This window comes from Agelaius phoeniceus, chromosome Z, assembly GCF_051311805.1.
Source record: "Agelaius phoeniceus isolate bAgePho1 chromosome Z, bAgePho1.hap1, whole genome shotgun sequence".
NCBI lineage: Eukaryota > Metazoa > Chordata > Aves > Passeriformes > Icteridae > Agelaius > Agelaius phoeniceus.
In genome coordinates this window covers 35,313,567-35,341,183 of record NC_135303.1, presented here as the reverse complement: position 1 = coordinate 35,341,183, position 27,617 = coordinate 35,313,567, and positions in this window count along the sequence as shown.

Sequence of the window (27,617 nt, the reverse complement as noted above, 5' to 3'; positions counted from 1 at the left end):
ACAATGATGGCACTTCTCCTCTGGCATCCCTGTCGTTCAGGGCATGGAAGCATTTGACTGGGCTTCTCTGCAAACACAGGCTTTCAACTTCAAAAACCATCTGGGATCAGCAATTCTTATCTACTTACGTATTTACATCGCCTATAGATCCCTTCTATTTTAAGATCTTTAGAGATTCTTTTTTCAGTGCAGGTAGGGCTGGTTCTACCTCATGCTCAGGGGCGGCCGTCAAATGCCATCTCCTCAAGAGCACAATCACAGTAGCACAGAATTTTCTGCCTTGGAAGGGATTCTGAAAGATCACTGAGGCCAACTGCAGGGCCTGCCCGGGGCAGCCTCAACAATCACAGCCTGTGCCCAAGAGCAGTGTCCAAACACTTTTGGAGCTCAGTCAGCCTTGGTGCTGTGCCCCCTTCCCTGGGGAGGCTGTTGCAGTGCCCAAGCAGCCTCTGGCTGAAGAAGCTTTTCCTTCGATCCAACCTAAGCCTGCACTGGCACATCTCCCCTGCCATTCTCTTGGCTCTTCTCCGTGGCCCCGGGAGTGAAGAGAGTAGTGCATGGCCTTCTGCTTGCCCTCCTGAGGAAGCTGCTGACTGCTGGAGGGTCCTGCCTAGGACATTCCATGTCAAAAAGGCAGCAATGACAGCAAAGAGAAAGGAGCTGGGACACGGGAGCTCGGGCTTTGCAATGATGAGGATGAGAAGGAAGGCTACTGACACATCCTTGGCAGAAGGATTTTGAACTGGAGCATTGCTTTGATCTCTTTCAGGTGGAAAGGAGAGGCACAATGAAAAGGAAAGCAAGAGCCCAGATTCAGCCGTGAGTTTTGGCCTAGGGTTAAAGGACAGCAAACTGGAGGAATGGCGAGGAGGAGAACTGCTCTTTCACAGTCAGGCTGGGATTGGTTCAAGCCTGTGGGTGCACAGCAAGGCTCTCTTGACCACTTGCCTTTCTCACCTCCACCTCCTTCTTCCTTTAGACACATCAATGTTGGCAGCGACTTTCAGGCTGAGCTCCCAGAGCTGCAGAACAGAGCACCAAGTGAGGATGAAGAGCCTGCAAGCCTGGTCTGGAAGCCCTGGGGAGAGGATGACTCTGACATGGAAAAACCTGACAGAGGTAGCTTTGCTTCAAGCTTTGCTTCCAGCCCTGAGCTACTTGGGTCTTGAAAAGGCTCCTTATGCCTAAAAAGGCAGCCTTTTGCAGGCTCTGCTTCTCTCCTTGTCTCGCCCATCTTCCCATGTAGAAGTGTTAGAGGCAAGGAGAAAGAGCAAGCACCTTGCTCTCCAAACTGGTCAGGGCCGTTTGCCACTGGAAGAGGGGAGATTGGCCCCCACTTCTTCTTACAGAAGCTGCTTTGGAGGGAGAGCCAGCACTGCGTGGGCCCTTGCTTCAGCTGGCTCTGTCTTTGCTCTCCTTTTCATGCTCTCTCTCCAAGCTGCTGTCTTTAGCTGCCGGCCTTTCCTTCTGCCTTGCATGGCAACCTTTGCCCTTTGCTGGCCTCCAGGCTGACTTTCGGTGGGTTTTTTCTTGTGCTTGCAGTAAGAGAACTGTTGGACATGGCCAGCTCCCGTGGCATTCCCGGGGCAGCAGCTAACCTGGAGCGCGCCCTGCACTGCCTGCACCAGGCACGCGGCAGCGTTCCGGTAAGAAGCGGCTGTTTGGGCGCAGAGGAGAGGGCACAGGGAATGCAGAAGGCCCGGGCACTGGGACAGCCTTTCCTGGCTGCTCTTGGAAGAAGGGTCTTAACAGGGAGCAGAGCACTTGCTGCCTGCTGGGTCTCCTCCAGCTGCGTCAGGGCTGAGCCCAAAGGGCTCCAGCAGGGAGAATCTCCCTCCTGGAGGCGGCGGCGGCGGAAGGTCCTGCTGCCTTGTAAATGGCCTGGAGATTTGGGTTCTCTAAGACATTTGGAGGGGAAATTCCCAGAAGCCTCACTCAGCTGAGGCCATTCTGGCTGCAGGAGCAGCAAAATCCTCAGCTTGGTGAGCAAAAGGCCACTCTTGGGGACCAGGATCAAAGGGTTGGGCAGCAAAAACTAGGGACTGGGAGCAAATGACAGTGTTTCACCCACATGGGATACAGTTGCTTGAATGTCTGGAGAGGCAAAGGAGCTGAAAGGCAGCACCTGTGATTTTTTGGCTCATTTTTAATGTGCTGGGGCGGCTAAAGCCTTTTCCCTCTTGATCTTGCAGGAGGCTCTGGAGATGCTGCTCTCAGAGGGGCCTGCAACACCTCAAGGCCATCCCATGGCTGATTATCATTACGCAGGTAGGCAAAGCAGAGCTTCTTGCGTCCCTGACAGATGCTGCCGGCCCCTTCATTCTTGTGGCAAGCGTTTCTGCTTCAAGAAATTGTGCTTAACACCAGCACAAGGTCTTGTCTCCTCTGTGGGTGGGCAAAGCACCAGCATCTAGTCCTTCAGCTTTACTTGTTTTCCAATCCTTCTCCCCGGGCAATGCCTGCTCTTGTCTTCACGACCTTCTGAGGGAGCAGACACGTACACCCATGTGAATGACGGCCTGCGACCGTTTTCTTTCGGCAGCCAGAGGAATCTACTTGGTGTGGATCAAGGGATCCCTTTACTAGCCGCTGCTTTTTATTGCCAGGCTCTGATAGATGGACACCTGAGGAGAAGGAGTCCTTCCAAAAGGCTTTCCACACCTACGGCAAGGATTTTCATCTCATCCAGAAGCAGGTAAAGCCACGGGACATTCTTTACCCGAGCAGATCAGCAGCAGGAAAGCTTGCTTATTTCTGGGAACAAGCACTGGGCTTCAGTCTCTCTCTTCTCAAGGAGCAAGTATCTTCAAGTAGTAACAAAAGGGGACATCAAAAGCCTGTGTCAAAAGGATGATCCTGCCTCTCCAGCCCTTTTCTCCAAGCTCTTTTGGAAGATGAAGCTTTATTCTGTCAGACTTGTGGCACAGGTCTGCTGCTGCTTCCACAAGACGCTGTGCTGGCATAACTGGAGTGAAGCGGGGAAAGAAGAACTGTGCTAGGTGGATTTGTTGTTGATCTGTGCATTGCGTGTATTAGCACCTAGCATCATACAGGGTTTAAGACATTGCATGATGCCTCTCTTTCTCCATGTTGATTTCATTTTACACCCTACTCCATTTACTTCATGCTTTTACTTCCTAGTTCACTCCATAGTCTACTTTTTCCCCAGTGCACCTGACACCATTTGCGATTCCTTCTTTTTCTCTTCACAACAGATCCAGACTAAGACCGTGGCCCAGTGTGTGGAGTACTACTACTCCTGGAAAAAGGAGCATAAACTTGCCAGCACTCTTGCTCAGGTGAGGGGCAAGAAAATGGAGAGGTGCCAGGAAGGTCGAGAAACTGGGAGAAGGGGAGAAAAGCTGCTGGCGAGCCATGCCAGATGCCCCTTTGCCAGGATCACATCGTCCCATGTGCTGGGAAAGGCACAGCAGATGCTGCCCGGGCCTTCCTTGTGCTGCTGCCCTGAAGTATGCAATTCTGGAGCCTAACTTTGACCCAAGAAAGCAGCACCGCCACCAAAATGGGCTTTGACTCTCTACAGATGGGCTTCTCAAGGGCTGGCACCCTCGCTGACTCCAATCAGACCCCAAATTCCCCACTGCTTGCTGACATCAGCAGTCCAGGCTGCCTTTGTGGATATGCTGCAGATTTTCAGGGAGTTTTTCTAGCATGCCAGCATAGTCCCCAAGAAGGAGCTGCTGGTGCTGTGGCTCCCCTAAATCTTTCCTTAGCAGCAAAGAGCAATTTGCTTCCCATCATGTGAGAGAGAGAGAGAGAGAGAGAGAGAGAGACAGGGAGGGAGATTATTTTGGGGACTAGAAAATGGCTAAGCATGTGTCTACCCTAATTGGACTGAATTGAAATGCCATTGCCTAGACATTTGTGGAGGAAAAGCAGAGAGAAATAGATGTTAGGCAGAAAGGTAGAAATAAGAAATGTAGAGCTCTAAATAGCCAGGTCTTTCTCCCACCCCTTCGGCCTGTAGAAAAGAGGAGTATTTTCCTCCAAGCTCTGGCTTGGCAGCCCGCCGCAGCCCATTGGCAAAGGCAGCCGTTTTCTCAGCTCTTGAGGCTTTGGAAGGATTTGCTTAGGCCGATAGATTTTTGTGCTGGATGCTCTGATTTCCAGCTTTGTGAGAGGAAGGAAGCATTGATAAGGACTCTTTGATTTCCAGAGCGTGGGCAAAGCAAAGAGGAGCAAAAGCCCTCCCAGAAAGGAGAACGGGGAGCCAGGGAAGAGAAGCCGCAAGAGGGCTCGCAGCGCCCAGTGTCCCTGCTGCCAACCGCGCCAGCCGCCCCCTTCGGCGGGAGGCCCCTTTCCCTGCGGGCAGTGCAAACGGTGCGCAAGTTCCTCCTCTTTCTGCTCAAAGCTGCGCCTTTGGACTAAAAGGGGCTGACCCTTTTCAAAGGCACCGCAGGGGAAGCTGGGGGCACTTGCAGCATCTCCCCCGGCAGCCGTGCTCAAGCTTAACACCCACCTCAATCCCAAAGAGCTTAGGTAAAACCCAGCCTTCACAATGAAACCTTGCCGTGCCCCAACAAGACACAGTTGATACAAGTAGGAATAGATCCATCAAAGCTTGGTTTGATGCTGCTGATCAAATTCAAAAGAGGATGCAGCAAAAGGAGGAAGACATTTCAAGGCATTGAAAGTAGAACCATCAGACTCATGGTGCTGATCCATTGACAAATGTGCCACTGCCCGAAAAGACAGAAATTCATACTCAAACGGAGATCTTGGCACTTGGTTTCATGGTGTGTACTAGCGTGAGCAATGGATGGTTTGCTTCCTATCTTGCAGGGTGTTTGAAAGCATGAAGGAAAGGAACAAACACAGCAGAAGACATCGGCCTCGGAAGACAGCAGAGCCTCTCCCCAAGAAGAAAAGACCAAATTAGACAACCCTGCAGGTTGTCCAGGGCTAGCAAGAGTTAGGCAGATTAGTTAGATAGGAATACAACTGTTAGATATTAGTTAGATAGGAATAGGACTGTTTTTTAAGCTTTTTGGGTTGTTTAATCTTCTACTTCGTTAGTTTACATGATAGTAACCTCCTCAATTTAGTAGTTAAGGTACATTAGTATTATTCAGGACTCATTAGTATTATTAGATTTATCAGTAAATGTCAGAGGTTGGGTGTTTTGTATGCTCTGCCATATGCTCTTTGTCATTTTGCCTTTGTTGAGACCTAATCTGTCTTTATCATTAAACCAATGTTTGTTCCATTTTGTCTGTTTGTCTGTATGAAAGCACTCCAGCAATGTTTGTTCCATTTGCCTGGTGTTGCAAAGACGGCACTTGCCCTGAGAGAAGAAGCTGGGCAGGCGCCACCTCCCCCAGGCCCAGCCCCTTGCTAAGCTGGCAGGACTTCCTGAGGTGTGTCTCCTTTACTGCCAGTGAAATACCGCTGGGGCTTCAGCCTTTGATTCCTCAACATCTCAGCTGGGAGTGGAAAGGGAGGCTTTGTTTAATTCACTGAATTGCATCTAGATGAGTGGTCTGGTCTCACCATATTTTCTGGCATAAAAGCAGCGGGTTGAGTCCTTTTTGGAGCCCAGACAGAAAAATTTCTTTCATTTTGGGGGACTGATGGAGCTGACCAGCTTGGAGGACGTTTCTAAGCCCTCCGATTCTATCCAATTCCTATCGGCATGCACCACAAAGGCATGGCTAGTTCAGTTGCAGTTTCTCCTGAAAGGACCAGTGTCCCGCTCTGGGCCTCCAGCAATCTCCTTAGCTAAAGCCGAGCGGGTGTGATCATTATCCTCTGACTTGTCACAGCTGGGGCACTTGCGCCAAAGAAGAATCCAAGTCACTCTTTTATGGAGGCCAGCAAATGGCCCTGCCTAGCAAGGCTTTGGTGGCAGGGGCTGTGGAGGGTGGATGGAGAGGGGGCGAGGGAGGGGGCAATTGGCAGGCTGCTTCTGGGAAGCCGAGGCAAGCTTGCCCTTGTCTGATGGAGCCGGTGCAGGTGGGCTTTGGAGGCTACAAAGTATCTGCCTTGCAGTGGGACTTGCTCCAGCTGCCCCCTCAGTTTGCTGGCCAGTGGGTAACATGCAGGCTGGGAAGGAAGCAAGATTGGGACTGAAGCAAGATTTGCTTTTCCTTAAGGACAGGCAGGAAAGCAGCAAAGCTGCCTGGCTTTTTCTCATATCTGGGATCTAGGCGTTAAAAGCAATGTGAAGGCCAGCAGTGTGGAAAGGCAATTCTGTAAGTGTTGCTTCCTTAGAGGAATGCCAGAGTCTTTTGGGACAACCACCGAGCTTCTCCAAGGGAGCTGGAAGAGGGATCTAGAAATTCTGCCTGAATGTTTGCTAGAGAAATGCCCGTGTGCTGTCCCTGGGTGTGTGTGTGTGTGTCCCCATCAGTTGGCCTGAAAAAGATCCTGTTTCTCCAAGTTTCAAGGGAGGAGTGATGAGGTGAGAGACCAGCTCAGAGGCCCAAAGGAGGGAAACCATGCAGTGACATTATTGGGCAGCAAAAGGAGAATTGAGAAAGGGGGCAGGATGAATGCCTCCACTTTGAGAGGAAGCTTTGGAGTTGGCTCTGTGCTAGGCAACTTGCAAATTCCAGCTCCTCTCAGAGCTGGAGGAGAGCCAGTGGGAGGAGCCCTTCTGGTTCTCCAGGGCAGGAGATGAGGTCTGGGCCCTTGCACAGAGGCAGGCTCCTGTGCACCTTCAGCTGGAGGCACCTTGCAGAGAAGCACCAGGAAGAGCCAGGGCTGTCCCTGCACTGCTTTTGCCCGTCTCATCAGACGACTGAGGAGAAAAGGCCCAATGGGAAGCTTCTCAGAGCAAACTTGCAGCAGAAGAAGTACAAGGGGCAGAGGCGGCCCATGCCCCTTTCTGTCCCATGGCTCCCCCAGGGGTTCTAGATGGAATGTTGGGCTGTGCCCATAGCAACTGTCGTTGTCTCCTGCTCCTGCGGCCCTTGCTGGAACACTGCTGGAGCAGCGCTGGAGCAGCAGCTGCAGGATCAGATCCTGGGCTGTCCCTGACCAGCCGCCTTCTGCACTCAGCGCCAGACCCGGCCTCTGCACCGACATCCTGGTCTCCTCGTCTGCCTCCGGGCATCCCCAGAGCACTTGGGAACCCTCCAAGGTAAGAAAATCCCCGTTTGCCCTCAAAGCACTAGCACAAGGGCAGGAGGCTCCAGCTGCCTCTCCCACCAAGCACGACACACAGGCTGCGTGCTCACTTTCCCCAGACGAGCTTCCACGTGAAAGCAGGGTGCAGCTTCTGAAGGAATTGTGTTGCCTCCAGGGGAAACACAGACCTTTCCAGAGAGGACCTAGAGAGGTGTCCCAGTGCAGTTGCAGATCCTCGTCCACGCATCACCTGATTAAACGTTCTTGGCACCCATTTCAGTCCTCAAACTATCTTGTGCTGACCCCAAAACAAATTGTTCCTGGCTGAGCAGGTCAGGGCTTCAGTGTCAACAAATCCCCTTATGCCCTGACTCTGCTCACACCCGCTCCAAAGCTTCAAACACCACAATGATGGCACTTCTCCTCTGGCATCCCTGTCGTTCAGGGCATGGAAGCATTTGACTGGGCTTCTCTGCAAACACAGGCTTTCAACTTCAAAAACCATCTGGGATCAGCAATTCTTATCTACTTACGTATTTACATCGCCTATAGATCCATTCTATTTTAAGATCTTTAGAGATTCTTTTTTCAGTGCAGGTAGGGCTGGTTCTACCTCATGCTCAGGGGCGGCCGTCAAATGCCATCTCCTCAAGAGCACAATCACAGTAGCACAGAATTTTCTGCCTTGGAAGGGATTCTGAAAGATCACTGAGCCCAACTGCAGGGCCTGCCCGGGGCAGCCTCAACAATCACAGCCTGTGCCCAAGAGCAGTGTCCAAACACTTTTGGAGCTCAGTCAGCCTTGGTGCTGTGCCCCCTTCCCTGGGGAGGCTGTTGCAGTGCCCAAGCAGCCTGTGGCTGAAGAAGCTTTTCCTTCGATCCAACCTAAGCCTGCACTGGCACATCTCCCCTGCCATTCTCTTGGCTCTTCTCCGTGGCCCCGGGAGTGAAGAGAGTAGTGCATGGCCTTCTGCTTGCCCTCCTGAGGAAGCTGCTGACTGCTGGAGGGTCCTGCCTAGGACATTCCATGTCAAAAAGGCAGCAATGACAGCAAAGAGAAAGGAGCTGGGACACGGGAGCTCGGGCTTTGCAATGATGAGGATGAGAAGGAAGGCTACTGACACATCCTTGGCAGAAGGATTTTGAACTGGAGCATTGCTTTGATCTCTTTCAGGTGGAAAGGAGAGGCACAATGAAAAGGAAAGCAAGAGCCCAGATTCAGCCGTGAGTTTTGGCCTAGGGTTAAAGGACAGCAAACTGGAGGAATGGCGAGGAGGAGAACTGCTCTTTCACAGTCAGGCTGGGATTGGTTCAAGCCTGTGGGTGCACAGCAAGGCTCTCTTGACCACTTGCCTTTCTCACCTCCACCTCCTTCTTCCTTTAGACACATCAATGTTGGCAGCGACTTTCAGGCTGAGCTCCCAGAGCTGCAGAACAGAGCACCAAGTGAGGATGAAGAGCCTGCAAGCCTGGTCTGGAAGCCCTGGGGAGAGGATGACTCTGACATGGAAAAACCTGACAGAGGTAGCTTTGCTTCAAGCTTTGCTTCCAGCCCTGAGCTACTTGGGTCTTGAAAAGGCTCCTTATGCCTAAAAAGGCAGCCTTTTGCAGGCTCTGCTTCTCTCCTTGTCTCGCCCATCTTCCCATGTAGAAGTGTTAGAGGCAAGGAGAAAGAGCAAGCACCTTGCTCTCCAAACTGGTCAGGGCCGTTTGCCACTGGAAGAGGGGAGATTGGCCCCCACTTCTTCTTACAGAAGCTGCTTTGGAGGGAGAGCCAGCACTGCGTGGGCCCTTGCTTCAGCTGGCTCTGTCTTTGCTCTCCTTTTCATGCTCTCTCTCCAAGCTGCTGTCTTTAGCTGCCGGCCTTTCCTTCTGCCTTGCATGGCAACCTTTGCCCTTTGCTGGCCTCCAGGCTGACTTTCGGTGGGTTTTTTCTTGTGCTTGCAGTAAGAGAACTGTTGGACATGGCCAGCTCCCGTGGCATTCCCGGGGCAGCAGCTAACCTGGAGCGCGCCCTGCACTGCCTGCACCAGGCACGCGGCAGCGTTCCGGTAAGAAGCGGCTGTTTGGGCGCAGAGGAGAGGGCACAGGGAATGCAGAAGGCCCGGGCACTGGGACAGCCTTTCCTGGCTGCTCTTGGAAGAAGGGTCTTAACAGGGAGCAGAGCACTTGCTGCCTGCTGGGTCTCCTCCAGCTGCGTCAGGGCTGAGCCCAAAGGGCTCCAGCAGGGAGAATCTCCCTCCTGGAGGCGGCGGCGGCGGAAGGTCCTGCTGCCTTGTAAATGGCCTGGAGATTTGGGTTCTCTAAGACATTTGGAGGGGAAATTCCCAGAAGCCTCAGTCAGCTGAGGCCATTCTGGCTGCAGGAGCAGCAAAATCCTCAGCTTGGTGAGCAAAAGGCCACTCTTGGGGACCAGGATCAAAGGGTTGGGCAGCAAAAACTAGGGACTGGGAGCAAATGACAGTGTTTCACCCACATGGGATACAGTTGCTTGAATGTCTGGAGAGGCAAAGGAGCTGAAAGGCAGCACCTGTGATTTTTTGGCTCATTTTTAATGTGCTGGGGCGGCTAAAGCCTTTTCCCTCTTGATCTTGCAGGAGGCTCTGGAGATGCTGCTCTCAGAGGGGCCTGCAACACCTCAAGGCCATCCCATGGCTGATTATCATTACGCAGGTAGGCAAAGCAGAGCTTCTTGCGTCCCTGACAGATGCTGCCGGCCCCTTCATTCTTGTGGCAAGCGTTTCTGCTTCAAGAAATTGTGCTTAACACCAGCACAAGGTCTTGTCTCCTCTGTGGGTGGGCAAAGCACCAGCATCTAGTCCTTCAGCTTTACTTGTTTTCCAATCCTTCTCCCCGGGCAATGCCTGCTCTTGTCTTCACGACCTTCTGAGGGAGCAGACACGTACACCCACGTGAATGACGGCCTGCGACCGTTTTCTTTCGGCAGCCAGAGGAATCTACTTGGTGTGGATCAAGGGATCTGTTTACTAGCCGCTGCTTTTTATTGCCAGGCTCTGATAGATGGACACCTGAGGAGAAGGAGTCCTTCCAAAAGGCTTTCCACACCTACGGCAAGGATTTTCATCTCATCCAGAAGCAGGTAAAGCCACGGGACATTCTTTACCCGAGCAGATCAGCAGCAGGAAAGCTTGCTTATTTCTGGGAACAAGCACTGGGCTTCAGTCTCTCTCTTCTCAAGGAGCAAGTATCTTCAAGTAGTAACAAAAGGGGACATCAAAAGCCTGTGTCAAAAGGATGATCCTGCCTCTCCAGCCCTTTTCTCCAAGCTCTTTTGGAAGATGAAGCTTTATTCTGTCAGACTTGTGGCACAGGTCTGCTGCTGCTTCCACAAGACGCTGTGCTGGCATAACTGGAGTGAAGCGGGGAAAGAAGAACTGTGCTAGGTGGATTTGTTGTTGATCTGTGCATTGCGTGTATTAGCACCTAGCATCATACAGGGTTTAAGACATTGCATGATGCCTCTCTTTCTCCATGTTGATTTCATTTTACACCCTACTCCATTTACTTCATGCTTTTACTTCCTAGTTCACTCCATAGTCTACTTTTTCCCCAGTGCACCCGACACCATTTGCGATTCCTTCTTTTTCTCTTCACAACAGATCCAGACTAAGACCGTGGCCCAGTGTGTGGAGTACTACTACTCCTGGAAAAAGGAGCATAAACTTGCCAGCACTCTTGCTCAGGTGAGGGGCAAGAAAATGGAGAGGTGCCAGGAAGGTCGAGAAACTGGGAGAAGGGGAGAAAAGCTGCTGGCGAGCCATGCCAGATGCCCCTTTGCCAGGATCACATCGTCCCATGTGCTGGGAAAGGCACAGCAGATGCTGCCCGGGCCTTCCTTGTGCTGCTGCCCTGAAGTATGCAATTCTGGAGCCTAACTTTGACCCAAGAAAGCAGCACCGCCACCAAAATGGGCTTTGACTCTCTACAGATGGGCTTCTCAAGGGCTGGCACCCTCGCTGACTCCAATCAGACCCCAAATTCCCCACTGCTTGCTGACATCAGCAGTCCAGGCTGCCTTTGTGGATATGCTGCAGATTTTCAGGGAGTTTTTCTAGCATGCCAGCATAGTCCCCAAGAAGGAGCTGCTGGTGCTGTGGCTCCCCTAAATCTTTCCTTAGCAGCAAAGAGCAATTTGCTTCCCATCATGTGAGAGAGAGAGAGAGAGAGAGAGAGAGAGACAGGGAGGGAGATTATTTTGGGGACTAGAAAATGGCTAAGCATGTGTCTACCCTAATTGGACTGAATTGAAATGCCATTGCCTAGACATTTGTGGAGGAAAAGCAGAGAGAAATAGATGTTAGGCAGAAAGGTAGAAATAAGAAATGTAGAGCTCTAAATAGCCAGGTCTTTCTCCCACCCCTTTGGCCTGTAGAAAAGAGGAGTATTTTCCTCCAAGCTCTGTGTTGGCAGCCCGCCGCAGCCCATTGGCAAAGGCAGCCGTTTTCTCAGCTCTTGAGGCTTTGGAAGGATTTGCTTAGGCCGATAGATTTTTGTGCTGGATGCTCTGATTTCCAGCTTTGTGAGAGGAAGGAAGCATTGATAAGGACTCTTTGATTTCCAGAGCGTGGGCAAAGCAAAGAGGAGCAAAAGCCCTCCCAGAAAGGAGAACGGGGAGCCAGGGAAGAGAAGCCGCAAGAGGGCTCGCAGCGCCCAGTGTCCCTGCTGCCAACCGCGCCAGCCGCCCCCTTCGGCGGGAGGCCCCTTTCCCTGCGGGCAGTGCAAACGGTGCGCAAGTTCCTCCTCTTTCTGCTCAAAGCTGCGCCTTTGGACTAAAAGGGGCTGACCCTTTTCAAAGGCACCGCAGGGGAAGCTGGGGGCACTTGCAGCATCTCCCCCGGCAGCCGTGCTCAAGCTTAACACCCACCTCAATCCCAAAGAGCTTAGGTAAAACCCAGCCTTCACAATGAAACCTTGCCGTGCCCCAACAAGACACAGTTGATACAAGTAGGAATAGATCCATCAAAGCTTGGTTTGATGCTGCTGATCAAATTCAAAAGAGGATGCAGCAAAAGGAGGAAGACATTTCAAGGCATTGAAAGTAGAACCATCAGACTCATGGTGCTGATCCATTGACAAATGTGCCACTGCCCGAAAAGACAGAAATTCATACTCAAACGGAGATCTTGGCACTTGGTTTCATGGTGTGTACTAGCGTGAGCAATGGATGGTTTGCTTCCTATCTTGCAGGGTGTTTGAAAGCATGAAGGAAAGGAACAAACACAGCAGAAGACATCGGCCTCGGAAGACAGCAGAGCCTCTCCCCAAGAAGAAAAGACCAAATTAGACAACCCTGCAGGTTGTCCAGGGCTAGCAAGAGTTAGGCAGATTAGTTAGATAGGAATACAACTGTTAGATATTAGTTAGATAGGAATAGGACTGTTTTTTAAGCTTTTTGGGTTGTTTAATCTTCTACTTCGTTAGTTTACATGATAGTAACCTCCTCAATTTAGTAGTTAAGGTACATTAGTATTATTCAGGACTCATTAGTATTATTAGATTTATCAGTAAATGTCAGAGGTTGGGTGTTTTGTATGCTCTGCCATATGCTCTTTGTCATTTTGCCTTTGTTGAGACCTAATCTGTCTTTATCATTAAACCAATGTTTGTTCCATTTTGTCTGTTTGTCTGTATGAAAGCACTCCAGCAATGTTTGTTCCATTTGCCTGGTGTTGCAAAGACGGCACTTGCCCTGAGAGAAGAAGCTGGGCAGGCGCCACCTCCCCCAGGCCCAGCCCCTTGCTAAGCTGGCAGGACTTCCTGAGGTGTGTCTCCTTTACTGCCAGTGAAATACCGCTGGGGCTTCAGCCTTTGATTCCTCAACATCTCAGCTGGGAGTGGAAAGGGAGGCTTTGTTTAATTCACTGAATTGCATCTAGATGAGTGGTCTGGTCTCACCATATTTTCTGGCATAAAAGCAGCGGGTTGAGTCCTTTTTGGAGCCCAGACAGAAAAATTTCTTTCATTTTGGGGGACTGATGGAGCTGACCAGCTTGGAGGACGTTTCTAAGCCCTCCGATTCTATCCAATTCCTATCGGCATGCACCACAAAGGCATGGCTAGTTCAGTTGCAGTTTCTCCTGAAAGGACCAGTGTCCCGCTCTGGGCCTCCAGCAATCTCCTTAGCTAAAGCCGAGCGGGTGTGATCATTATCCTCTGACTTGTCACAGCTGGGGCACTTGCGCCAAAGAAGAATCCAAGTCACTCTTTTATGGAGGCCAGCAAATGGCCCTGCCTAGCAAGGCTTTGGTGGCAGGGGCTGTGGAGGGTGGATGGAGAGGGGGCGAGGGAGGGGGCAATTGGCAGGCTGCTTCTGGGAAGCCGAGGCAAGCTTGCCCTTGTCTGATGGAGCCGGTGCAGGTGGGCTTTGGAGGCTACAAAGTATCTGCCTTGCAGTGGGACTTGCTCCAGCTGCCCCCTCAGTTTGCTGGCCAGTGGGTAACATGCAGGCTGGGAAGGAAGCAAGATTGGGACTGAAGCAAGATTTGCTTTTCCTTAAGGACAGGCAGGAAAGCAGCAAAGCTGCCTGGCTTTTTCTCATATCTGGGATCTAGGCGTTAAAAGCAATGTGAAGGCCAGCAGTGTGGAAAGGCAATTCTGTAAGTGTTGCTTCCTTAGAGGAATGCCAGAGTCTTTTGGGACAACCACCGAGCTTCTCCAAGGGAGCTGGAAGAGGGATCTAGAAATTCTGCCTGAATGTTTGCTAGAGAAATGCCCGTGTGCTGTCCCTGGGTGTGTGTGTGTGTGTCCCCATCAGTTGGCCTGAAAAAGATCCTGTTTCTCCAAGTTTCAAGGGAGGAGTGATGAGGTGAGAGACCAGCTCAGAGGCCCAAAGGAGGGAAACCATGCAGTGACATTATTGGGCAGCAAAAGGAGAATTGAGAAAGGGGGCAGGATGAATGCCTCCACTTTGAGAGGAAGCTTTGGAGTTGGCTCTGTGCTAGGCAACTTGCAAATTCCAGCTCCTCTCAGAGCTGGAGGAGAGCCAGTGGGAGGAGCCCTTCTGGTTCTCCAGGGCAGGAGATGAGGTCTGGGCCCTTGCACAGAGGCAGGCTCCTGTGCACCTTCAGCTGGAGGCACCTTGCAGAGAAGCACCAGGAAGAGCCAGGGCTGTCCCTGCACTGCTTTTGCCCGTCTCATCAGACGACTGAGGAGAAAAGGCCCAATGGGAAGCTTCTCAGAGCAAACTTGCAGCAGAAGAAGTACAAGGGGCAGAGGCGGCCCATGCCCCTTTCTGTCCCATGGCTCCCCCAGGGGTTCTAGATGGAATGTTGGGCTGTGCCCATAGCAACTGTCGTTGTCTCCTGCTCCTGCGGCCCTTGCTGGAACACTGCTGGAGCAGCGCTGGAGCAGCAGCTGCAGGATCAGCTCCTGGGCTGTCCCTGACCAGCCGCCTTCTGCACTCAGCGCCAGACCCGGCCTCTGCACCGACATCCTGGTCTCCTCGTCTGCCTCCGGGCATCCCCAGAGCACTTGGGAACCCTCCAAGGTAAGAAAATCCCCGTTTGTCCTCAAAGCACTAGCACAAGGGCAGGAGGCTCCAGCTGCCTCTCCCACCAAGCACGACACACAGGCTGCGTGCTCACTTTCCCCAGACGAGCTTCCACGTGAAAGCAGGGTGCAGCTTCTGAAGGAATTGTGTTGCCTCCAGGGGAAACACAGACCTTTCCAGAGAGGACCTAGAGAGGTGTCCCAGTGCAGTTGCAGATCCTCGTCCACGCATCACCTGATTAAACGTTCTTGGCACCCATTTCAGTCCTCAAACTATCTTGTGCTGACCCCAAAACAAATTGTTCCTGGCTGAGCAGGTCAGGGCTTCAGTGTCAACAAATCCCCTTATGCCCTGACTCTGCTCACACCCGCTCCAAAGCTTCAAACACCACAATGATGGCACTTCTCCTCTGGCATCCCTGTCGTTCAGGGCATGGAAGCATTTGACTGGGCTTCTCTGCAAACACAGGCTTTCAACTTCAAAAACCATCTGGGATCAGCAATTCTTATCTACTTACGTATTTACATCGCCTATAGATCCATTCTATTTTAAGATCTTTAGAGATTCTTTTTTCAGTGCACGTAGGGCTGGTTCTACCTCATGCTCAGGGGCGGCCGTCAAATGCCATCTCCTCAAGAGCACAATCACAGTAGCACAGAATTTTCTGCCTTGGAAGGGATTCTGAAAGATCACTGAGCCCAACTGCAGGGCCTGCCCGGGGCAGCCTCAACAATCACAGCCTGTGCCCAAGAGCAGTGTCCAAACACTTTTGGAGCTCAGTCAGCCTTGGTGCTGTGCCCCCTTCCCTGGGGAGGCTGTTGCAGTGCCCAAGCAGCCTGTGGCTGAAGAAGCTTTTCCTTCGATCCAACCTAAGCCTGCACTGGCACATCTCCCCTGCCATTCTCTTGGCTCTTCTCCGTGGCCCCGGGAGTGAAGAGAGTAGTGCATGGCCTTCTGCTTGCCCTCCTGAGGAAGCTGCTGACTGCTGGAGGGTCCTGCCTAGGACATTCCATGTCAAAAAGGCAGCAATGACAGCAAAGAGAAAGGAGCTGGGACACGGGAGCTCGGGCTTTGCAATGATGAGGATGAGAAGGAAGGCTACTGACACATCCTTGGCAGAAGGATTTTGAACTGGAGCATTGCTTTGATCTCTTTCAGGTGGAAAGGAGAGGCACAATGAAAAGGAAAGCAAGAGCCCAGATTCAGCCGTGAGTTTTGGCCTAGGGTTAAAGGACAGCAAACTGGAGGAATGGCGAGGAGGAGAACTGCTCTTTCACAGTCAGGCTGGGATTGGTTCAAGCCTGTGGGTGCACAGCAAGGCTCTCTTGACCACTTGCCTTTCTCACCTCCACCTCCTTCTTCCTTTAGACACATCAATGTTGGCAGCGACTTTCAGGCTGAGCTCCCAGAGCTGCAGAACAGAGCACCAAGTGAGGATGAAGAGCCTGCAAGCCTGGTCTGGAAGCCCTGGGGAGAGGATGACTCTGACATGGAAAAACCTGACAGAGGTAGCTTTGCTTCAAGCTTTGCTTCCAGCCCTGAGCTACTTGGGTCTTGAAAAGGCTCCTTATGCCTAAAAAGGCAGCCTTTTGCAGGCTCTGCTTCTCTCCTTGTCTCGCCCATCTTCCCATGTAGAAGTGTTAGAGGCAAGGAGAAAGAGCAAGCACCTTGCTCTCCAAACTGGTCAGGGCCGTTTGCCACTGGAAGAGGGGAGATTGGCCCCCACTTCTTCTTACAGAAGCTGCTTTGGAGGGAGAGCCAGCACTGCGTGGGCCCTTGCTTCAGCTGGCTCTGTCTTTGCTCTCCTTTTCATGCTCTCTCTCCAAGCTGCTGTCTTTAGCTGCCGGCCTTTCCTTCTGCCTTGCATGGCAACCTTTGCCCTTTGCTGGCCTCCAGGCTGACTTTCGGTGGGTTTTTTCTTGTGCTTGCAGTAAGAGAACTGTTGGACATGGCCAGCTCCCGTGGCATTCCCGGGGCAGCAGCTAACCTGGAGCGCGCCCTGCACTGCCTGCACCAGGCACGCGGCAGCGTTCCGGTAAGAAGCGGCTGTTTGGGCGCAGAGGAGAGGGCACAGGGAATGCAGAAGGCCCGGGCACTGGGACAGCCTTTCCTGGCTGCTCTTGGAAGAAGGGTCTTAACAGGGAGCAGAGCACTTGCTGCCTGCTGGGTCTCCTCCAGCTGCGTCAGGGCTGAGCCCAAAGGGCTCCAGCAGGGAGAATCTCCCTCCTGGAGGCGGCGGCGGCGGAAGGTCCTGCTGCCTTGTAAATGGCCTGGAGATTTGGGTTCTCTAAGACATTTGGAGGGGAAATTCCCAGAAGCCTCAGTCAGCTGAGGCCATTCTGGCTGCAGGAGCAGCAAAATCCTCAGCTTGGTGAGCAAAAGGCCACTCTTGGGGACCAGGATCAAAGGGTTGGGCAGCAAAAACTAGGGACTGGGAGCAAATGACAGTGTTTCACCCACATGGGATACAGTCGCTTGAATGTCTGGAGAGGCAAAGGAGCTGAAAGGCAGCACCTGTGATTTTTTGGCTCATTTTTAATGTGCTGGGGCGGCTAAAGCCTTTTCCCTCTTGATCTTGCAGGAGGCTCTGGAGATGCTGCTCTCAGAGGGGCCTGCAACACCTCAAGGCCATCCCATGGCTGATTATCATTACGCAGGTAAGCAAAGCAGAGCTTCTTGCGTCCCTGACAGATGCTGCCGTCCCCTTCATTGTTGTGGCAAGCGTTTCTGCTTCAAGAAATTGTGCTTAACACCAGCACAAGGTCTTGTCTCCTCTGTGGGTGGGCAAAGCACCAGCATCTAGTCCTTCAGCTTTACTTGTTTTCCAATCCTTCTCCCCGGGCAATGCCTGCTCTTGTCTTCACGCCCTTCTGAGGGAGCAGACACGTACACCCACGTGAATGACGGCCTGCGACCGTTTTCTTTCGGCAGCCAGAGGAATCTACTTGGTGTGGATCAAGGGATCTGTTTACTAGCCGCTGCTTTTTATTGCCAGGCTCTGATAGATGGACACCTGAGGAGAAGGAGTCCTTCCAAAAGGCTTTCCACACCTACGGCAAGGATTTTCATCTCATCCAGAAGCAGGTAAAGCCACGGGACATTCTTTACCCGAGCAGATCAGCAGCAGGAAAGCTTGCTTATTTCTGGGAACAAGCACTGGGCTTCAGTCTCTCTCTTCTCAAGGAGCAAGTATCTTCAAGTAGTAACAAAAGGGGACATCAAAAGCCTGTGTCAAAAGGATGATCCTGCCTCTCCAGCCCTTTGCTCCAAGCTCTTTTGGAAGATGAAGCTTTATTCTGTCAGACTTGTGGCACAGGTCTGCTGCTGCTTCCACAAGACGCTGTGCTGGCATAACTGGAGTGAAGCGGGGAAAGAAGAACTGTGCTAGGTGGATTTGTTGTTGATCTGTGCATTGCGTGTATTAGCACCTAGCATCATACACGCTTTAAGACATTGCATGATGCCTCTCTTTCTCCATGTTGATTTCATTTTACACCCTACTCCATTTACTTCATGCTTTTACTTCCTAGTTCACTCCATAGTCTACTTTTTCCCCAGTGCACCTGACACCATTTGCGATTCCTTCTTTTTCTCTTCACAACAGATCCAGACTAAGACCGTGGCCCAGTGTGTGGAGTACTACTACTCCTGGAAAAAGGAGCATAAACTTGCCAGCACTCTTGCTCAGGTGAGGGGCAAGAAAATGGAGAGGTGCCAGGAAGGTCGAGAAACTGGGAGAAGGGGAGAAAAGCTGCTGGCGAGCCATGCCAGATGCCCCTTTGCCAGGATCACATCGTCCCATGTGCTGGGAAAGGCACAGCAGATGCTGCCCGGGCCTTCCTTGTGCTGCTGCCCTGAAGTATGCAATTCTGGAGCCTAACTTTGACCCAAGAAAGCAGCACCGCCACCAAAATGGGCTTTGACTCTCTACAGATGGGCTTCTCAAGGGCTGGCACCCTCGCTGACTCCAATCAGACCCCAAATTCCCCACTGCTTGCTGACATCAGCAGTCCAGGCTGCCTTTGTGGATATGCTGCAGATTTTCAGGGAGTTTTTCTAGCATGCCAGCATAGTCCCCAAGAAGGAGCTGCTGGTGCTGTGGCTCCCCTAAATCTTTCCTTAGCAGCAAAGAGCAATTTGCTTCCCATCATGTGAGAGAGAGAGAGAGAGAGAGAGAGAGAGACAGGGAGGGAGATTATTTTGGGGACTAGAAAATGGCTAAGCATGTGTCTACCCTAATTGGACTGAATTGAAATGCCATTGCCTAGACATTTGTGGAGGAAAAGCAGAGAGAAATAGATGTTAGGCAGAAAGGTAGAAATAAGAAATGTAGAGCTCTAAATAGCCAGGTCTTTCTCCCACCCCTTTGGCCTGTAGAAAAGAGGAGTATTTTCCTCCAAGCTCTGTGTTGGCAGCCCGCCGCAGCCCATTGGCAAAGGCAGCCGTTTTCTCAGCTCTTGAGGCTTTGGAAGGATTTGCTTAGGCCGATAGATTTTTGTGCTGGATGCTCTGATTTCCAGCTTTGTGAGAGGAAGGAAGCATTGATAAGGACTCTTTGATTTCCAGAGCGTGGGCAAAGCAAAGAGGAGCAAAAGCCCTCCCAGAAAGGAGAACGGGGAGCCAGGGAAGAGAAGCCGCAAGAGGGCTCGCAGCGCCCAGTGTCCCTGCTGCCAACCGCGCCAGCCGCCCCCTTCGGCGGGAGGCCCCTTTCCCTGCGGGCAGTGCAAACGGTGCGCAAGTTCCTCCTCTTTCTGCTCAAAGCTGCGCCTTTGGACTAAAAGGGGCTGACCCTTTTCAAAGGCACCGCAGGGGAAGCTGGGGGCACTTGCAGCATCTCCCCCGGCAGCCGTGCTCAAGCTTAACACCCACCTCAATCCCAAAGAGCTTAGGTAAAACCCAGCCTTCACAATGAAACCTTGCCGTGCCCCAACAAGACACAGTTGATACAAGTAGGAATAGATCCATCAAAGCTTGGTTTGATGCTGCTGATCAAATTCAAAAGAGGATGCAGCAAAAGGAGGAAGACATTTCAAGGCATTGAAAGTAGAACCATCAGACTCATGGTGCTGATCCATTGACAAATGTGCCACTGCCCGAAAAGACAGAAATTCATACTCAAACGGAGATCTTGGCACTTGGTTTCATGGTGTGTACTAGCGTGAGCAATGGATGGTTTGCTTCCTATCTTGCAGGGTGTTTGAAAGCATGAAGGAAAGGAACAAACACAGCAGAAGACATCGGCCTCGGAAGACAGCAGAGCCTCTCCCCAAGAAGAAAAGACCAAATTAGACAACCCTGCAGGTTGTCCAGGGCTAGCAAGAGTTAGGCAGATTAGTTAGATAGGAATACAACTGTTAGATATTAGTTAGATAGGAATAGGACTGTTTTTTAAGCTTTTTGGGTTGTTTAATCTTCTACTTCGTTAGTTTACATGATAGTAACCTCCTCAATTTAGTAGTTAAGGTACATTAGTATTATTCAGGACTCATTAGTATTATTAGATTTATCAGTAAATGTCAGAGGTTGGGTGTTTTGTATGCTCTGCCATATGCTCTTTGTCATTTTGCCTTTGTTGAGACCTAATCTGTCTTTATCATTAAACCAATGTTTGTTCCATTTTGTCTGTTTGTCTGTATGAAAGCACTCCAGCAATGTTTGTTCCATTTGCCTGGTGTTGCAAAGACGGCACTTGCCCTGAGAGAAGAAGCTGGGCAGGCGCCACCTCCCCCAGGCCCAGCCCCTTGCTAAGCTGGCAGGACTTCCTGAGGTGTGTCTCCTTTACTGCCAGTGAAATACCGCTGGGGCTTCAGCCTTTGATTCCTCAACATCTCAGCTGGGAGTGGAAAGGGAGGCTTTGTTTAATTCACTGAATTGCATCTAGATGAGTGGTCTGGTCTCACCATATTTTCTGGCATAAAAGCAGCGGGTTGAGTCCTTTTTGGAGCCCAGACAGAAAAATTTCTTTCATTTTGGGGGACTGATGGAGCTGACCAGCTTGGAGGACGTTTCTAAGCCCTCCGATTCTATCCAATTCCTATCGGCATGCACCACAAAGGCATGGCTAGTTCAGTTGCAGTTTCTCCTGAAAGGACCAGTGTCCCGCTCTGGGCCTCCAGCAATCTCCTTAGCTAAAGCCGAGCGGGTGTGATCATTATCCTCTGACTTGTCACAGCTGGGGCACTTGCGCCAAAGAAGAATCCAAGTCACTCTTTTATGGAGGCCAGCAAATGGCCCTGCCTAGCAAGGCTTTGGTGGCAGGGGCTGTGGAGGGTGGATGGAGAGGGGGCGAGGGAGGGGGCAATTGGCAGGCTGCTTCTGGGAAGCCGAGGCAAGCTTGCCCTTGTCTGATGGAGCCGGTGCAGGTGGGCTTTGGAGGCTACAAAGTATCTGCCTTGCAGTGGGACTTGCTCCAGCTGCCCCCTCAGTTTGCTGGCCAGTGGGTAACATGCAGGCTGGGAAGGAAGCAAGATTGGGACTGAAGCAAGATTTGCTTTTCCTTAAGGACAGGCAGGAAAGCAGCAAAGCTGCCTGGCTTTTTCTCATATCTGGGATCTAGGCGTTAAAAGCAATGTGAAGGCCAGCAGTGTGGAAAGGCAATTCTGTAAGTGTTGCTTCCTTAGAGGAATGCCAGAGTCTTTTGGGACAACCACCGAGCTTCTCCAAGGGAGCTGGAAGAGGGATCTAGAAATTCTGCCTGAATGTTTGCTAGAGAAATGCCCGTGTGCTGTCCCTGGGTGTGTGTGTGTGTGTCCCCATCAGTTGGCCTGAAAAAGATCCTGTTTCTCCAAGTTTCAAGGGAGGAGTGATGAGGTGAGAGACCAGCTCAGAGGCCCAAAGGAGGGAAACCATGCAGTGACATTATTGGGCAGCAAAAGGAGAATTGAGAAAGGGGGCAGGATGAATGCCTCCACTTTGAGAGGAAGCTTTGGAGTTGGCTCTGTGCTAGGCAACTTGCAAATTCCAGCTCCTCTCAGAGCTGGAGGAGAGCCAGTGGGAGGAGCCCTTCTGGTTCTCCAGGGCAGGAGATGAGGTCTGGGCCCTTGCACAGAGGCAGGCTCCTGTGCACCTTCAGCTGGAGGCACCTTGCAGAGAAGCACCAGGAAGAGCCAGGGCTGTCCCTGCACTGCTTTTGCCCGTCTCATCAGACGACTGAGGAGAAAAGGCCCAATGGGAAGCTTCTCAGAGCAAACTTGCAGCAGAAGAAGTACAAGGGGCAGAGGCGGCCCATGCCCCTTTCTGTCCCATGGCTCCCCCAGGGGTTCTAGATGGAATGTTGGGCTGTGCCCATAGCAACTGTCGTTGTCTCCTGCTCCTGCGGCCCTTGCTGGAACACTGCTGGAGCAGCGCTGGAGCAGCAGCTGCAGGATCAGCTCCTGGGCTGTCCCTGACCAGCCGCCTTCTGCACTCAGCGCCAGACCCGGCCTCTGCACCGACATCCTGGTCTCCTCGTCTGCCTCCGGGCATCCCCAGAGCACTTGGGAACCCTCCAAGGTAAGAAAATCCCCGTTTGTCCTCAAAGCACTAGCACAAGGGCAGGAGGCTCCAGCTGCCTCTCCCACCAAGCACGACACACAGGCTGCGTGCTCACTTTCCCCAGACGAGCTTCCACGTGAAAGCAGGGTGCAGCTTCTGAAGGAATTGTGTTGCCTCCAGGGGAAACACAGACCTTTCCAGAGAGGACCTAGAGAGGTGTCCCAGTGCAGTTGCAGATCCTCGTCCACGCATCACCTGATTAAACGTTCTTGGCACCCATTTCAGTCCTCAAACTATCTTGTGCTGACCCCAAAACAAATTGTTCCTGGCTGAGCAGGTCAGGGCTTCAGTGTCAACAAATCCCCTTATGCCCTGACTCTGCTCACACCCGCTCCAAAGCTTCAAACACCACAATGATGGCACTTCTCCTCTGGCATCCCTGTCGTTCAGGGCATGGAAGCATTTGACTGGGCTTCTCTGCAAACACAGGCTTTCAACTTCAAAAACCATCTGGGATCAGCAATTCTTATCTACTTACGTATTTACATCGCCTATAGATCCATTCTATTTTAAGATCTTTAGAGATTCTTTTTTCAGTGCACGTAGGGCTGGTTCTACCTCATGCTCAGGGGCGGCCGTCAAATGCCATCTCCTCAAGAGCACAATCACAGTAGCACAGAATTTTCTGCCTTGGAAGGGATTCTGAAAGATCACTGAGCCCAACTGCAGGGCCTGCCCGGGGCAGCCTCAACAATCACAGCCTGTGCCCAAGAGCAGTGTCCAAACACTTTTGGAGCTCAGTCAGCCTTGGTGCTGTGCCCCCTTCCCTGGGGAGGCTGTTGCAGTGCCCAAGCAGCCTGTGGCTGAAGAAGCTTTTCCTTCGATCCAACCTAAGCCTGCACTGGCACATCTCCCCTGCCATTCTCTTGGCTCTTCTCCGTGGCCCCGGGAGTGAAGAGAGTAGTGCATGGCCTTCTGCTTGCCCTCCTGAGGAAGCTGCTGACTGCTGGAGGGTCCTGCCTAGGACATTCCATGTCAAAAAGGCAGCAATGACAGCAAAGAGAAAGGAGCTGGGACACGGGAGCTCGGGCTTTGCAATGATGAGGATGAGAAGGAAGGCTACTGACACATCCTTGGCAGAAGGATTTTGAACTGGAGCATTGCTTTGATCTCTTTCAGGTGGAAAGGAGAGGCACAATGAAAAGGAAAGCAAGAGCCCAGATTCAGCCGTGAGTTTTGGCCTAGGGTTAAAGGACAGCAAACTGGAGGAATGGCGAGGAGGAGAACTGCTCTTTCACAGTCAGGCTGGGATTGGTTCAAGCCTGTGGGTGCACAGCAAGGCTCTCTTGACCACTTGCCTTTCTCACCTCCACCTCCTTCTTCCTTTAGACACATCAATGTTGGCAGCGACTTTCAGGCTGAGCTCCCAGAGCTGCAGAACAGAGCACCAAGTGAGGATGAAGAGCCTGCAAGCCTGGTCTGGAAGCCCTGGGGAGAGGATGACTCTGACATGGAAAAACCTGACAGAGGTAGCTTTGCTTCAAGCTTTGCTTCCAGCCCTGAGCTACTTGGGTCTTGAAAAGGCTCCTTATGCCTAAAAAGGCAGCCTTTTGCAGGCTCTGCTTCTCTCCTTGTCTCGCCCATCTTCCCATGTAGAAGTGTTAGAGGCAAGGAGAAAGAGCAAGCACCTTGCTCTCCAAACTGGTCAGGGCCGTTTGCCACTGGAAGAGGGGAGATTGGCCCCCACTTCTTCTTACAGAAGCTGCTTTGGAGGGAGAGCCAGCACTGCGTGGGCCCTTGCTTCAGCTGGCTCTGTCTTTGCTCTCCTTTTCATGCTCTCTCTCCAAGCTGCTGTCTTTAGCTGCCGGCCTTTCCTTCTGCCTTGCATGGCAACCTTTGCCCTTTGCTGGCCTCCAGGCTGACTTTCGGTGGGTTTTTTCTTGTGCTTGCAGTAAGAGAACTGTTGGACATGGCCAGCTCCCGTGGCATTCCCGGGGCAGCAGCTAACCTGGAGCGCGCCCTGCACTGCCTGCACCAGGCACGCGGCAGCGTTCCGGTAAGAAGCGGCTGTTTGGGCGCAGAGGAGAGGGCACAGGGAATGCAGAAGGCCCGGGCACTGGGACAGCCTTTCCTGGCTGCTCTTGGAAGAAGGGTCTTAACAGGGAGCAGAGCACTTGCTGCCTGCTGGGTCTCCTCCAGCTGCGTCAGGGCTGAGCCCAAAGGGCTCCAGCAGGGAGAATCTCCCTCCTGGAGGCGGCGGCGGCGGAAGGTCCTGCTGCCTTGTAAATGGCCTGGAGATTTGGGTTCTCTAAGACATTTGGAGGGGAAATTCCCAGAAGCCTCAGTCAGCTGAGGCCATTCTGGCTGCAGGAGCAGCAAAATCCTCAGCTTGGTGAGCAAAAGGCCACTCTTGGGGACCAGGATCAAAGGGTTGGGCAGCAAAAACTAGGGACTGGGAGCAAATGACAGTGTTTCACCCACATGGGATACAGTTGCTTGAATGTCTGGAGAGGCAAAGGAGCTGAAAGGCAGCACCTGTGATTTTTTGGCTCATTTTTAATGTGCTGGGGCGGCTAAAGCCTTTTCCCTCTTGATCTTGCAGGAGGCTCTGGAGATGCTGCTCTCAGAGGGGCCTGCAACACCTCAAGGCCATCCCATGGCTGATTATCATTACGCAGGTAGGCAAAGCAGAGCTTCTTGCGTCCCTGACAGATGCTGCCGGCCCCTTCATTCTTGTGGCAAGCGTTTCTGCTTCAAGAAATTGTGCTTAACACCAGCACAAGGTCTTGTCTCCTCTGTGGGTGGGCAAAGCACCAGCATCTAGTCCTTCAGCTTTACTTGTTTTCCAATCCTTCTCCCCGGGCAATGCCTGCTCTTGTCTTCACGACCTTCTGAGGGAGCAGACACGTACACCCACGTGAATGACGGCCTGCGACCGTTTTCTTTCGGCAGCCAGAGGAATCTACTTGGTGTGGATCAAGGGATCTGTTTACTAGCCGCTGCTTTTTATTGCCAGGCTCTGATAGATGGACACCTGAGGAGAAGGAGTCCTTCCAAAAGGCTTTCCACACCTACGGCAAGGATTTTCATCTCATCCAGAAGCAGGTAAAGCCACGGGACATTCTTTACCCGAGCAGATCAGCAGCAGGAAAGCTTGCTTATTTCTGGGAACAAGCACTGGGCTTCAGTCTCTCTCTTCTCAAGGAGCAAGTATCTTCAAGTAGTAACAAAAGGGGACATCAAAAGCCTGTGTCAAAAGGATGATCCTGCCTCTCCAGCCCTTTTCTCCAAGCTCTTTTGGAAGATGAAGCTTTATTCTGTCAGACTTGTGGCACAGGTCTGCTGCTGCTTCCACAAGACGCTGTGCTGGCATAACTGGAGTGAAGCGGGGAAAGAAGAACTGTGCTAGGTGGATTTGTTGTTGATCTGTGCATTGCGTGTATTAGCACCTAGCATCATACAGGGTTTAAGACATTGCATGATGCCTCTCTTTCTCCATGTTGATTTCATTTTACACCCTACTCCATTTACTTCATGCTTTTACTTCCTAGTTCACTCCATAGTCTACTTTTTCCCCAGTGCACCTGACACCATTTGCGATTCCTTCTTTTTCTCTTCACAACAGATCCAGACTAAGACCGTGGCCCAGTGTGTGGAGTACTACTACTCCTGGAAAAAGGAGCATAAACTTGCCAGCACTCTTGCTCAGGTGAGGGGCAAGAAAATGGAGAGGTGCCAGGAAGGTCGAGAAACTGGGAGAAGGGGAGAAAAGCTGCTGGCGAGCCATGCCAGATGCCCCTTTGCCAGGATCACATCGTCCCATGTGCTGGGAAAGGCACAGCAGATGCTGCCCGGGCCTTCCTTGTGCTGCTGCCCTGAAGTATGCAATTCTGGAGCCTAACTTTGACCCAAGAAAGCAGCACCGCCACCAAAATGGGCTTTGACTCTCTACAGATGGGCTTCTCAAGGGCTGGCACCCTCGCTGACTCCAATCAGACCCCAAATTCCCCACTGCTTGCTGACATCAGCAGTCCAGGCTGCCTTTGTGGATATGCTGCAGATTTTCAGGGAGTTTTTCTAGCATGCCAGCATAGTCCCCAAGAAGGAGCTGCTGGTGCTGTGGCTCCCCTAAATCTTTCCTTAGCAGCAAAGAGCAATTTGCTTCCCATCATGTGAGAGAGAGAGAGAGAGAGAGAGAGAGAGACAGGGAGGGAGATTATTTTGGGGACTAGAAAATGGCTAAGCATGTGTCTACCCTAATTGGACTGAATTGAAATGCCATTGCCTAGACATTTGTGGAGGAAAAGCAGAGAGAAATAGATGTTAGGCAGAAAGGTAGAAATAAGAAATGTAGAGCTCTAAATAGCCAGGTCTTTCTCCCACCCCTTTGGCCTGTAGAAAAGAGGAGTATTTTCCTCCAAGCTCTGTGTTGGCAGCCCGCCGCAGCCCATTGGCAAAGGCAGCCGTTTTCTCAGCTCTTGAGGCTTTGGAAGGATTTGCTTAGGCCGATAGATTTTTGTGCTGGATGCTCTGATGTCCAGCTTTGTGAGAGGAAGGAAGCATTGATAAGGACTCTTTGATTTCCAGAGTGTGGGCAAAGCAAAGAGGAGCAAAAGCCCTCCCAGAAAGGAGAACGGGGAGCCAGGGAAGAGAAGCCGCAAGAGGGCTCGCAGCGCCCAGTGTCCCTGCTGCCAACCGCGCCAGCCGCCCCCTTCGGCGGGAGGCCCCTTTCCCTGCGGGCAGTGCAAACGGTGCGCAAGTTCCTCCTCTTTCTGCTCAAAGCTGCGCCTTTGGACTAAAAGGGGCTGACCCTTTTCAAAGGCACCGCAGGGGAAGCTGGGGGCACTTGCAGCATCTCCCCCGGCAGCCGTGCTCAAGCTTAACACCCACCTCAATCCCAAAGAGCTTAGGTAAAACCCAGCCTTCACAATGAAACCTTGCCGTGCCCCAACAAGACACAGTTGATACAAGTAGGAATAGATCCATCAAAGCTTGGTTTGATGCTGCTGATCAAATTCAAAAGAGGATGCAGCAAAAGGAGGAAGACATTTCAAGGCATTGAAAGTAGAACCATCAGACTCATGGTGCTGATCCATTGACAAATGTGCCACTGCCCGAAAAGACAGAAATTCATACTCAAACGGAGATCTTGGCACTTGGTTTCATGGTGTGTACTAGCGTGAGCAATGGATGGTTTGCTTCCTATCTTGCAGGGTGTTTGAAAGCATGAAGGAAAGGAACAAACACAGCAGAAGACATCGGCCTCGGAAGACAGCAGAGCCTCTCCCCAAGAAGAAAAGACCAAATTAGACAACCCTGCAGGTTGTCCAGGGCTAGCAAGAGTTAGGCAGATTAGTTAGATAGGAATACAACTGTTAGATATTAGTTAGATAGGAATAGGACTGTTTTTTAAGCTTTTTGGGTTGTTTAATCTTCTACTTCGTTAGTTTACATGATAGTAACCTCCTCAATTTAGTAGTTAAGGTACATTAGTATTATTCAGGACTCATTAGTATTATTAGATTTATCAGTAAATGTCAGAGGT